Below are 12,941 nucleotides of genomic sequence, written 5' to 3'. Positions count from 1 at the left end.
TGAGGGAAAAATAGGGTAAGTTTTGGCCTAAAGTAGAATGACTGGTTTTGCTACAATGAGAAAGAGAAAGAAATATAAGATAAAATCTGAATGAATATAAGCAAGTTGTAAAAGTTTTGTGGAAAGGGATTCTTGGAAAGGAATTTTGTGGTTAAGATGGCTAAGATTAGAATGGGTTTATTTTTAAGTGTTCTTTACAACTGAGCTTTAATAGCAAAAGTACTTTAATACAAAACTAGAATTTAGACTTCTCTGTTAAAATGACAAACTTTTCTTAATATATGGGTTTACTCTTGATAAGAAAGTATGAAATATTTTTCTTTATGTTTTGAGTAATTTTCTTAGAAAATGAAGATTCTATGCCTTTAAACAATGTCCTGTGCTGCATGTTATTCTTTCCTTGTTACTTAAGAAATCTGAAATCTCACTATTTAAAAAGCTTATCTTTTTTTCAATAATATAATTTAAAATCTTTTCATTTTCATTTTGGTATTGTTTCACAGTGAATTGTGATCATAGTTAATTGAGTCTCTAGGCCATTTGATTTTTTTTTATGAACTTCCAAAAATAAAATTCAGAATTAAGTCTTTTTTGACCTTAAACTTACTTTGGAATTTTCCAGATGGGTCCCTGAAACATTTCAAGTGAATTGGCTTTTTCTTCTATGCCCATCAATGATAGACTGGACAAAGAAAATGTGGTGCATATATACCATGGAATACTATGCAGCCATAAAAAAGGATGAGTTCATGTTCTTTGCAGGGACATGGATGAATCTGGAAACCATCCTACTCAGCAAACTGACACAAGAACAGAAAACCAAATACTACATGTTCTCGCTCATAGGCAGGTGTTGAACAATGAGAATACATATGCACAGGGAGGGGAGCATCACACACTGGGGTCTGTTGGAAGGGGGCTAAGGGGGGGACAGTGGGGGGTAAGGAGGTTGGAGAGGGATAACATGGGGAGAAATGCCAGATATAGGTGACGGGGGGATGGAGGCAGCAAACCACCTTGCCATGTATGTACCTATGCAACAATCCTGCAAGATCTGCACTTGTACCCCAGAACCTATAGTACAATAAAAGAGAGAGAGAGAGAGAGAGAGAGAGAGAGCGCTATCAAACTAAGTAGACTTATTTGATGTTTTAAATTTTCATGGGAAGTCTTGTTAAAGAAATGATATTTGACCTTCTTGAAACTATATTTGTATGGTCATATGTTACTAATATAAATGTTACAGAAATTGTTTAAAATTCCTAGAACTCTTAATATGTCCCAGAACAATGTTATTAATCACAATTCTAGTTACTCTGTTAGAAATGTGATATGTTAAAGGAATAAAACTTTCTTGCCAATTTTATTATAATAAACACTCATTAGATCTTTAACCATGGCCAGTTTAAGTCTCGTCATCCACAGGCAGCTGTTTGCAAATGGCTATAATCCTTAAATGTCTTGTCTCCAAGGGGATTCATGGAAAAGACTGATAAGTACAGGTTCTGATATCTTTATTATTATACCATCAAATGAGGTAATAATTTCTACAAATCTAATGGAAAAACTAGATTCATAAAACTGGTAACCCAAGATAAAGCAGAGTAAGAGTTAATCACATAGGACTAAATAAACTGATGATTGCAATTTTTTTTTGCAGACACTACTAAATTTTTAAGGTTTTATTTTTCATATTCAAGGAAATATTTTATCTTTTAAGATATCTATAAATTACAGCAATTTAGTAAAGTGTACTTTTGTAAACCAAAATTAAAACAATTTCTTTTTCTCCCTACCTGCTTATCCCAGAATTTGGAAACTATCAGTGAGTATTCTTATTCTTAACCAAATATGGTTATTTGTATAAGTTAATAAGAATCTGTTCTTGAAAAAGGATACAATTGGAACCTTGGAGTATATTGGAAATACTTTGATTAGAATATAGTATTTGAGAATGTGCATAGAATTAGATATGACCAAACAGTTTTAGGGAACTAAGGTTGACTTTATGGGGCCAATAAAGCCCTTTTGGTGGGGAGTGAGGGCTCCTAGACTTAGAGGTTGAGAGGAAGTTTTCCTGGAAGGCCCAGACATACTATAAATATTTGCAGGAACTTGAGAAGAGATAAATTTACCCAAATCTGTAGGTATTACAATTGAAGTCTGATGGCAAGTTCTTGGCTTGGTTTCCTAGCCTCAAGAGAGTTATGATGTCTAATCTGGGATTGCTTTTATTTATTTATTTATTTATTTATTTATTTTTGTTAAAACTTCCAGCAAAGAAGACTTAAAAGGATCCCATATAATCAATCACTATTCCTGCTGCAATTAAGCAAATAATCAGGCCAAGATCAATGAGACTAGAATCACTATAAATTATCTTTACTAGAAATAAGGGTAACTGTATAGAGAAGGGCTGTTTTTTAGTAGAAAACTGCAGTGCATCTATTATCAGATTCTAGCCCTGTTCATTATCTTTGGGATTTTGTTAGTTACAAACAACTATCAGATATGGATTGGACTGGATCCTGATTTTTTTTATTTCCTCTAATATCTGGCTACAACTCTCCAAGCTAATGTTTACAGTTTTCTGCCCCCCTTTTCACTTAGAATCACTAGTAACAAAAGTTTCCCTTCTCCTGAAGCCCAACAAGCTGAAACTGTATAATTTCATATGAAGTTCAGAGGACAACTTTTATGCCTGCTGCTGTCTGGGCCACTCAAGGAGTTCACTGAGATAAATGAGACATTCATGCTGCAAACCAGAAATATTGTCAGATTGCAACTGCCATACTTACTCCACCATCTAAATGTGCCCCAAGCTCAAATCTAGAAATCTTTTGACTAACTTCCCTATCAACTCAAAGATTACGTTAATATTTAGTTCTAGCCATTAACCCTTGCTATTTTCTTTTCTTTTCTTTTCTTTCTTTGTTCATAGAAATTTCCATCTCATTCATCATTTGGTTTAATTGACTTTAGCTGGTTTAGTTTTTAGAGACCTTGGTTAAGGATTATGTTCTGGTCTCTATAGCATCCTCCCGATAGTCATCATTGTAATCTTCCTGGTGTGCTGTGTTCCCCCAAGAGTCTTAAATGCATGTTTGCATCCATCAACAGTATGACAGATGGTCTAACTGCTATTAGAATGACAAAACAAGAACTTGACGTCCTGACTTATGAGTTCCACAATGACACAAAGGCAAACCAGGCATGACAGTGACATAGAGCAATAGCTTTGCCAGAGTTTTGGTCAATCCCTCCTAGATAAGAGGCCAACCCAAAGTGGAGACTATTAAAATAATTAACTTAAAAGCTATTAGACTGAGGTGGCTCTAGTGCCTTAAGCAAACTTAAGTTCCCACATAAGCAGTTTGAAACCTAATTCATTGAAAAAGGTCATATCCTAGGAAAACAAAACTTAAGTTTTACCAATCTAAAACTCCCATCTAACCTTTAAATGGGGACTTTGAAGCTACCGCTTTAACGAATCAAAATTTTCTTTGCCTTACTTCTTAGTATACCTTATGAAAGTTTTCCCCCTACATTCTGCCAGTGGATCCCTGAACCTCTTACAGACTAAAACTGATTCATGAATTCCTATTCCTTGAATAAACTCTTTTTAAAATTTTAATGTGCCTATGTTTATCATTTAACAGAATATTACATAATTTATGAAAATATATTTGGGTGCATGCCCACATATAAGAGGTATATTTGTAAATAAGGTGAACATTTAGACTGAAGTTTGCCAATAACTACTCAACAAGAAAAGAGGGAGATTACCCTTTCATTTCATTTTTAGTTTGATTTATTAAGAAAACTCTTAATGGGGAAGGTAGTGCATGTCTGTAGTCCTAGTTACTTGGAAGGCTGATTGTGGGGGGTGGCTTGAGCTGAGGAGGTCCAGGGCGCAGTAAGCTATGATTGTGCCACTGCACTCCTTCCTGGGCAACAAAGCAGGACCTTCTATCTTACAAATAAAAAATCTTTTGGAGTCACACAGAGTGGAGTAATGTTTATAGCTCAGATAATGATAATAGAGCCTAATATGCAGTAATAGGGAAAATCTAAATGTCGATAGTAAATCAAGACTTAGCACAAATATTGTCACAAAGGTGACACTTTTTCCAATTCATGACCATCTCTAAAGTCTGCACAGAAAGATACATAATTGGCAATAGCATTTCGAGTGACTTCTAGTTAGTAAGTTATCCCTTTTATTACTCTAAGAGACTAAATTTCTTCTGGTTTAAAGGGTGCTTTGATTTAAATATGAGAGCTATGTTGAGCAACATGAGAACTGCCATTGCTATTTGAGGGTTTCCACAACAACTTTGCTTTAAATACTCCCTTTCCTCTGTCCAGGGAATAAAGAGCTAATCTGAAAAGCAAAAGCTTAGTTGTTTGTTTACGTGGAGGTGACATCAGGTGACTTCTGTTTTCTAAGGTGCTATATTGATCATACCTACATTGCAATTTAGAAAGTGTGCGTTGTGCTATATCTGTTGATCTTGTCTACACATTCTACCTGTCTGGAAAATACAATTATTGTGTTTGTTGATATTTTAAAAGAATCTATTTATATACATTTAGATGGAATGTAGAATGCATCTACAGAATGGAATTTGGAAAAAGACAGCAGTTCTTTCTAGATGCTTTAGATTTAATTTTTCTTTAATATACTTAGATTGAATGATAAACTAGGTTGCAGATAAAATTACAAAATAAATTTGTTCATTCTTAGTGTCTAAATCTACTTGTCTTAACAATGTATCACATGCCAATAGATTGCAACACAAGAAGATTATAAACTGATGGTTAGATGTTAATAATGGTAACACAAAACATTAAGGCAAGTGACATTTACATAAGTATCTTGATCTTAATACATGTAATTTACATATGAAAATTTAATCACCATAGAGATAAACAGCTGCAATGTTTAATTAAACTCTCCACACAAAATCAGCCTGCAAGAAGTAGTTTGTCATTGCTAATACATCACAATTCTCTTAAGTATTCTTTAAAATAAAGATGCAAAATAAATGACTCTTATTGACAATCTAACTTCTGGTTACTTTGTATTTTAATTGTATCATCAAAGCCTGTTGAGAATACCATAAAGATTCTAGATTCATTTTCACTCCGTTTAGAAGGCAAAAAATAAATATATAGAAAACAAATGTATGTGTTTACAAACTTATAAGGGTCACTATTACAATAACACTAAAGAATAATTTAAGAATTTTAATGTAAAAATAAGTCGTGGGTAATGAAGGGATCTAAGAGTCTTTGTCAATGGAGCTTTTAAAGAATGAATGCATTATACAGAGAAATTCATGCCAACATTAGCAAGAGAAGAAAAAATTGCCAGCTTAGAATAGAAAAAACTAAAAATCTGAATTGAATTTTAAGATAGCAAAAACACTAACAGAAAAGAGAATGGTTAATACATAAATGCTATAGGGTGTCATCTTTGGAAAATAGAACATAAAAAATGAAAGGTTTTGTTTCTGTATATCTTATTTGTATAAGCAAGTGAAATTATTCATTCATTCATTTAAAAAGATAAGTACCTATTGTATGCCAGGCATAATGGTATATTCTAGCATAAAAGAGGAACTTTGTCAGACAAGATAACTTTCACTATAAAACTTATATTTGTTGCAGCCTTTTCTTTATAGATATAGATTCAAAATGTAGAAACAGAAGACAATTAGATATATTAATGGCAAAGCAAAGGGCTTCTGGTATTTAGGACTATGCTTCCAATCTCTAATGTTTTGCAGGTAAGTTCAAACTGTTGGATAATATTATAAATGAAATTCACATCACTCATTCAAATGAAGGTAAAATCAAATTGGAATTTGAAAGTGACAGTGTTCATGAGTTTGTTCCTAGGATATGCTTTTGACATTGAGAGCATCCAAGTTCTCTCCCAAAATATTTTTCCAAATTAGTAAGTCTACAAGACTTGTCTAGAAGAAATAAAAGCTATCATTTCCAAGTATGCCAATAATACACTATTAATTGTATTAAGCATTTCAGTAATTTCAGTTTCTCTTCAACTGAACATTTGTATCTGTAAATTAAAAGCACATCAGATATTTTATATTCTTTCACATATAAAGAAGTTAAGCCAAGACTAAAAAAAAAAAAAAAGTAAGAATAAATTATGTCATAGAGTGAATCAGAGACCAGAGCATCTCAATGACCCATTGTAAGAGAAAATTATTATATACATTTATATTTAATTCTATGTTTTATATAAAGAAATTCATCTTGAGTCTGGGGTTGTTCAGTTTATTCTTTTCAAAGTGAATAGTTTGGCTTAGATAATATAAAATCTTATGCACTAGGTCTCTAGCATTACATGATTTTATTTCACATATTTAAATATTCAGACCTATTTTAAGAAAAAAATAATAGATTGAGACAAATATATAGTATACTGTTCCTCTAAATTACCTTGGCAAATAAATATATTTTAATCATAAAGACTTAAAAAATAATGCTGAACTTAACACTTTACAGTTTTGTGTTTGTGTGTGTGTGTGTGTGTGTGTAGAGAGAGAAAATAAAAATCTATATATTTGCTGTTTATTTAATTATCTACTTACCTCTCTCCATTTATTTATTTTGAATCCTTCTTATTCAAGATATTAGAATTTGAAATAATTGGTTCGCTAAATCATCAGGATGCATAAAAAATGATTCCTGATACCTTAAATATTTAATTTTAGTTCCAATCATGCACACTTATTCAACATTCTTTTGATATGAGCCTAAGTTTTTCCTTAAAGTATACGCTTGCTGATTGGAATTTGAAATGGAATTTCTTGCATAAACAAATGCTATATTAAATGTTCTCTAGTTTCAAGCTTAAAGGGGCACAAATTGAAATAGACTTGTACTGTAATGTGAGCAGAAAAACTTTCTTGATATTTTGCCAAACTTTCACACCTGTCTCTTGCATGGAATTTCATATTTTTACACCCATATTTTATCAGTTTGCTTTGTACCAAATTATTACATTATCCATGGAAAAATAGGCACATCTGACAGAAGCTGATTTGTGGATGACCACAACCAAAGGTAAACATATAATTCAAATGTGTGAGCAAAAGTGTACAAGTGTTCTAGATCTTCATCAGAGATAGGTCATTTCAGTAGAAATTGTTGTAATTTATTTTATTTAATCATCAAAACAATCCCAGAGAGATTAAGTGATTCATATGAGACTATGAAATTATTTTGATCTTCATAAAAATACCAAGGTGATTCCCTTGAGGCTACAAAAAGTGTCAAAGTCTTAACTCAAGCTCAAAAACACTGTTACATCTATTATTTTATGATATGCATCCATAATAAAATCAATAACTAGGATTTTCTTTTTTTAAAAATTATATATAGTAGAAAGTGATTTATTTAAGGAGAGAGAAAAACAGGAGGAGAGAAAAAGAAACAGCTGACTCTCACACTGAGTGAAGAGAAAGAAAAGCCGCTCTCACACTGAGTAAGAAGGGTTCCTAGATGGGGAAAACCAGAGAAGGTAATCTCCTCTCGCACTGAGAGAGAGAATCCAGAAAGGTGGAATCCAGAAGAGGAAAGCAGCTTCCACACTGAGTGGAAGGGAAGAGAGAGAGAGATGGAGTTTAGAAGAGGGAAAGCAGCTTCCACAAGTAAGTGTTTGTGAAAGGGGATCCAAACATGGAGTCCCTAACTTGGATTTTCAAATGAGTTGAAGTGAAAATGAGTATAGAATAATCTTTTAACCATTCTGAAATTATATTGAATGAAACAATAATTGCCTAGTTATAGATGTTGCAAAATGTGGTACCTAATTTTAAAAAGATATCCCATCCATATATCTTTTTAGTAATTCTGTGATACTTTAACAGCCTACTATTTTCCTTGAATACTATAATGAAATTGTCAAAAATGAAGATATGGATTACTCTGTTAGTATTAATGTGTTAGTGGATTGTTATTAAACCTGAATTCTCTCACAACAAAAGATATACCCTTGGGTTTAAATGTTTTCATGCTGCATTTTTAGTTTTTTGTTTGTTTGTTTGTTTGTTTGTTTTAACTTTAATTAAGCTCTTGATATGGTTTGGATCTATGTCCCTACCCAAATCTCATGTCGAATTGTGATCCCCACGTGTTAGAGGTGGGGTCTGGTAGGAGGTTATTGAATCATGGGGAAGGTTTCTAATGTTGTAGCGCCATCCTCCTAGTGATGCCTTGTGATAGAGTTCTCACAAGATCTGGTTGTTTAAAAGTATGCAGCACATCCCTCTTAGCTCTCTCTCTCTCTCTGTCCTGCCGCTATGTGAAGATGTGCCTGCTTCTCCTTTGTCTTTGCCGTGATAGTAAGTTTCCTGAGGCTTCCCCAGCCTTGCTTCCTGAACAGACTGTGGAACTAAGTCAATGAAACCTCTTCTCTTTATTAATTACCCAGTCTCAAGTAGTTATATATAGTAGTGTGAGAACAGAATAATACAGTGCTGATGTCCTCATTTAAGCTTTAATTTTTAGAATTTTTCTCTCTTATGGTCTCATTTTTTTTTCTTTTTGTGCTTCTTATTTTCCTTACTCTTATATATTGATATTTTAGTCCAGAGAGCACACGATTCATTTCAGCTTTCAATTTTCTAGTTCCTATCACCTAACTGCTGTAAAGTACAAAGTCAAGTCTTTAGGGAATGTATTTTAAATAGGAGGAATGTATTGAATTAAATGTAAAGATGCCTATTTCCTATCAGGTGACAGCCTCTCATAGTCTCATTCTTTTCCTTCCCTTCATGGTGACTAGAGACAAGATTGCTGAGTTTAATAAAAGGAACAAGAGTCTCAAATTAGAAAGAGTATCTGAAGAGTTTGGAAAATAATTTGTAGACATCAGAAGTTGTATATTAAGTATGTTAAAAACATGGAGTGTCATTGCATATTTTGCCAGGACTATTGGGTCACAAATGGTCCAAGCAATATTTTGAGAAAAGAAACCCATTTTAAATGTAAATTTTACATAGGCTATGAAACAAATAAGATTTAAATTGCAAACTCTCCTCCTTCTTAGGTAAACATTCACTCCCCCTTTCTTTTGGATTTGGTATAATTCATGAAAATATTCTGTTATATGTCTTAGATGGCTCCTTTTGGGGAATGGACAAATTATCGGACATTTTATGATATTACAAACTGTAGTAATTGAAGCAATAATGAACACTTTATTCTGTGTTTTTTTCCCCATTGATATAAATATGAGTCATGGAGAAAAATCCTTTATAAGAAATGATGGATAATTTAGCTTACCTTTTCTTTTCAGGATTAGTGAGCCAAACATTACAGCTGCCTATGTTGTCAAAATGCCATGGGAGAATTTAGTAGAAGAGAAGCCAATAATGTAGTCAGTTTCTGACATTTAAATAAATGTTTTTGCTGTTCTGTCAAAATTAATCATTAACTTCAGCATTAGAAGCATGTATTTCAATAGTAGAAGGTAATTTTCTCACCATCATTTCACAGCAAAAGTAACCCTGTGGTGTTATAAATATATATTTCAGACTTAGAGAAAAGATGGATCCCACAGGATATCTCTTCCCTCCATCCACTGATGATGTCAGTGAGTCTCTGATTAGTTGCTGACATTTGAAATTATGGTGGGTCAGCAAGGTTAATGAAAGCCTTCTTTATATAGCCATGTCCCCATTGCCTCTGTGCCTTCCTGGGCTTTTGGCTTGTTTGCTGACCTCAAAAAGCAAGGCAAAAATAAGAATACACATCAGGAGAAGTACAGTTTGAACACTCATCTACTGACGATTTCTAATGCTGCTATTTAATAAGAAAGATAAAGGTTAATGAATAGTGACAACTTATTTAGGAATGGTTGAGTACAAAGGGTCTAGTTAATAACCTTAGTGAACTTATTGAGGATAAACTCTGTTTAGATGAAAACATTTCAGCAGAATTGGCTAGACTACAATTTTTTTGCCTTTAAGTGACAGAGTTACATAAATTTCCCATTTTATAATATTAAGTCATCCCCTGTTGAGGCAAGCAAAAGGTATAAAACTGAATTAGGTATCCTGACTCATCGATCATAGTGTCTTAGAGCTAGAGAGGGCCCTTGAGACCTAGTTTAGTGTTTTTCAAATTGTGTTCTGTGGCACTTCCAGGTTCCCTGGAATGACCTTGCAAGCCACTTTAGTGGAATAAAGGAGCATTTTAGGCCCTCATCCCCATTCACTTTTATCATGCCACCTAAGTTGTCATGGAAGAAAGGTTTTGCTGGAAAAATAAAGTTTGGAAACCACTGATCTACAATTAACATCCTCATTTTACAGTTGAGAAAATTGAAGTCTACAAGATAAAATTAAGTATTCATTGACTTCTAATCTAGAGTTATTTTGACCAAAATACTTTTCAGTATATTTTTAATTGAAGAGAAAACGGTGCCATGGCAAAGTAATGTTTTGGATTAATCTTTCCAATTGGACTGAATCCTGACACAAGGTAAAGGGTTCTGCCTTGTGGAATATGGGGCTCAGTCCTCCCCAGCTATTTTCTGATCATTTTGTCTCTGCAAGTAGAGAGCTCATTTTACATGGACATTGATTCTGGACCTATAGAAGTCTCTAAGGTCTCCAGAAAAGATCACCCAGTTCTAGTCAGATATATTCACATCATTAACAGCAGACATTAGCAACATTTCTACCTCCCATGGCAGGACAGGTGAAAGCAGAATTAACCTACAACACAGATGCTTAAAATGGTGGGGGAAGTGCAGGATGAACCATTAAAATAGCGATATTTATGTTCATCTAAAATAAGAAAGAAATTATGTACTTCTGTATGGATTGACCCTGGATAGTGTCAGAATCTTTGTTTAGAGCTGGGGTACAGGAATACGAAGAATACGAAGAAATCTTGATGATGGTTCCTTTCATTTGGGGTTTGCTCTCACCTTATTGCAGCCATGGCAGTTTTCACATGCCAGGTGTAGTGGATTTGGGATTACATGGGTAGTGGTGGTTGTTTTCGGGCAGGCTTTCTCTCTGTTGCCCAGGCTGAAGTACTGTGGCACGATCATTGCTCATGACCTTCCAGGCTCAGGTGATCCTCCTGCCTCAGCCTCCCAAGTAGCAGGGACTACAGGTGTCCACCACCTCACCTGGCTAATTTTTGTATTTTTTTTGTAGAGATGGGGTTTCACCATGCCCAAGCTGTTCTCAAACTCCTGGGCTCAAGCAATCCACCTTTCTTGGCCTTTCAAAATGCTGGGATTAAAAACATGAGCCACTGTGTCTAGACAGGATGATGTTTTTTGATAAAATTTTTGTGTTACTATGTGAAGATACTGGGAGTGATCATGGAAATCTTTATTTCACATAGATGCTATTTATTATTTTGTTAACAAGTGTGTAAAAGTCTTCTCTAAGTTAATAATTTTTATCTAGAAAAAGTGTTCCCTATTTGCTGCAATTTTCTAGGATAATAAATGGATTTCTGTACTATGATATGTAACAGATATTTTTAGACATATAAACACGCACACACATGTGTGCACAAACCCACACCCACTCTCTGACACTTCACTATTTCTTCAAGTTAAGATACATGACTGAGAAAGTGACAACTTTTCCAAAAAACCAATCACATGGTGAATTATTAGAAGGTGTTTGGAAAAATGCTCTGTCACCTATAAAAACTGTTACATGTTCATCCATGTGTAACTAGAGATAAGAAATAACACTTACTTTATAGCGTTGCTATGAGGACTAAATGGAGTTACAATAGAAAACTTAGGAAACTGCTTGACTCTTAGGAAGTTTGTAATTACTGTTTGTTAAGATGACAATTATTATTAAAAACTTGGAAATTCATAACATTTTAAAACCTGCCAAGTGAAGAATTTTAATGAGCATTGAACTCATTTTTTATAATATAAAAATGCTACAATTTCCAATTAGTTTCTAAAGAAAGAAATGAGTGACATCAGGGAGTTTGGAAATTTACTAGATAAATTTAAACAAATAACCCTGGTGCAAATTGTTGGTAATATTGAAAAATTGTTATAATTAATTAGAAGGTGAAAATACTGATGCAATTCTTTTATGTCTAACTACATATTCTTGCAAAGTATGTTTTTAAGCTGCAGCATACATTAAGACCAACAGTTGCAATAAACTGAATCAATAATTTCTATGTCATTTAAGCATTAGAAATATTTTTTTAAATAATATAGTGAATTTAGTCACATTACTGTCAGTAAAATAAGGTTCATTTTTTTGTTTTTTTGTTTTTTTGAGACAGCATCTCACTCACTCCATCACCCAGGCTGGTGTGCAATGGGTGCGATTTTGGCTCACTACAACCTCTGCTTTCCAGGTCCAAACAATTATTTTGCCTCAGCCTCTGAAGTAGCTGGGATTACAGGTGTGTACCACCATGCCTGGCTAATTTTTTGTATATTTAACAGAGACAGGGTTTCACCATGTTGACCAGGCTTGTCTCGAACTCCTGACCTTAAGTGATCGGCCTGCTTTGGCCTCCCAAAGTGGTGGAGACAGAGACAGGAGGCATAGATATTCTAGGCAGAAGGGGGTGAGTCCCTGGCAAAGCCTCATCCTCAAGCCAAAAAGCCTGAGACTGCAGCTCAAAGTGAGAACATATATCTCGCTTCTCCCGCTGGAATGCTGCCTTTTCCAAAAACACACATGGCCTGCTCCATCCCCCCATCCTGTGCCTACAAAAGCCCCAGACTCAGCCTGCAGAAAGGGGAGAAGCATCTGATGTCAGAGACTGTGATTGGATGTTTGAGAAGCGGCTTGAGGGCATAACTTTGGAGAAGAAGCCAGCTGGAGACAGACAGACTACAGGGGAAGATTAACTTCCCGCCCTGTCCCCTTTATAGCTCCCCTTCCTTCTGCGAA

The sequence above is a fragment of the Sapajus apella genome, unplaced genomic scaffold (genome assembly GCF_009761245.1).
Source record: "Sapajus apella isolate SASKATOON/1434 unplaced genomic scaffold, GSC_monkey_1.0 scaffold18, whole genome shotgun sequence".
Lineage (NCBI taxonomy): Eukaryota > Metazoa > Chordata > Mammalia > Primates > Cebidae > Sapajus > Sapajus apella.
The sequence above is the reverse complement of the archived record's forward strand: the minus strand, read 5'-3'. Positions refer to the sequence as shown.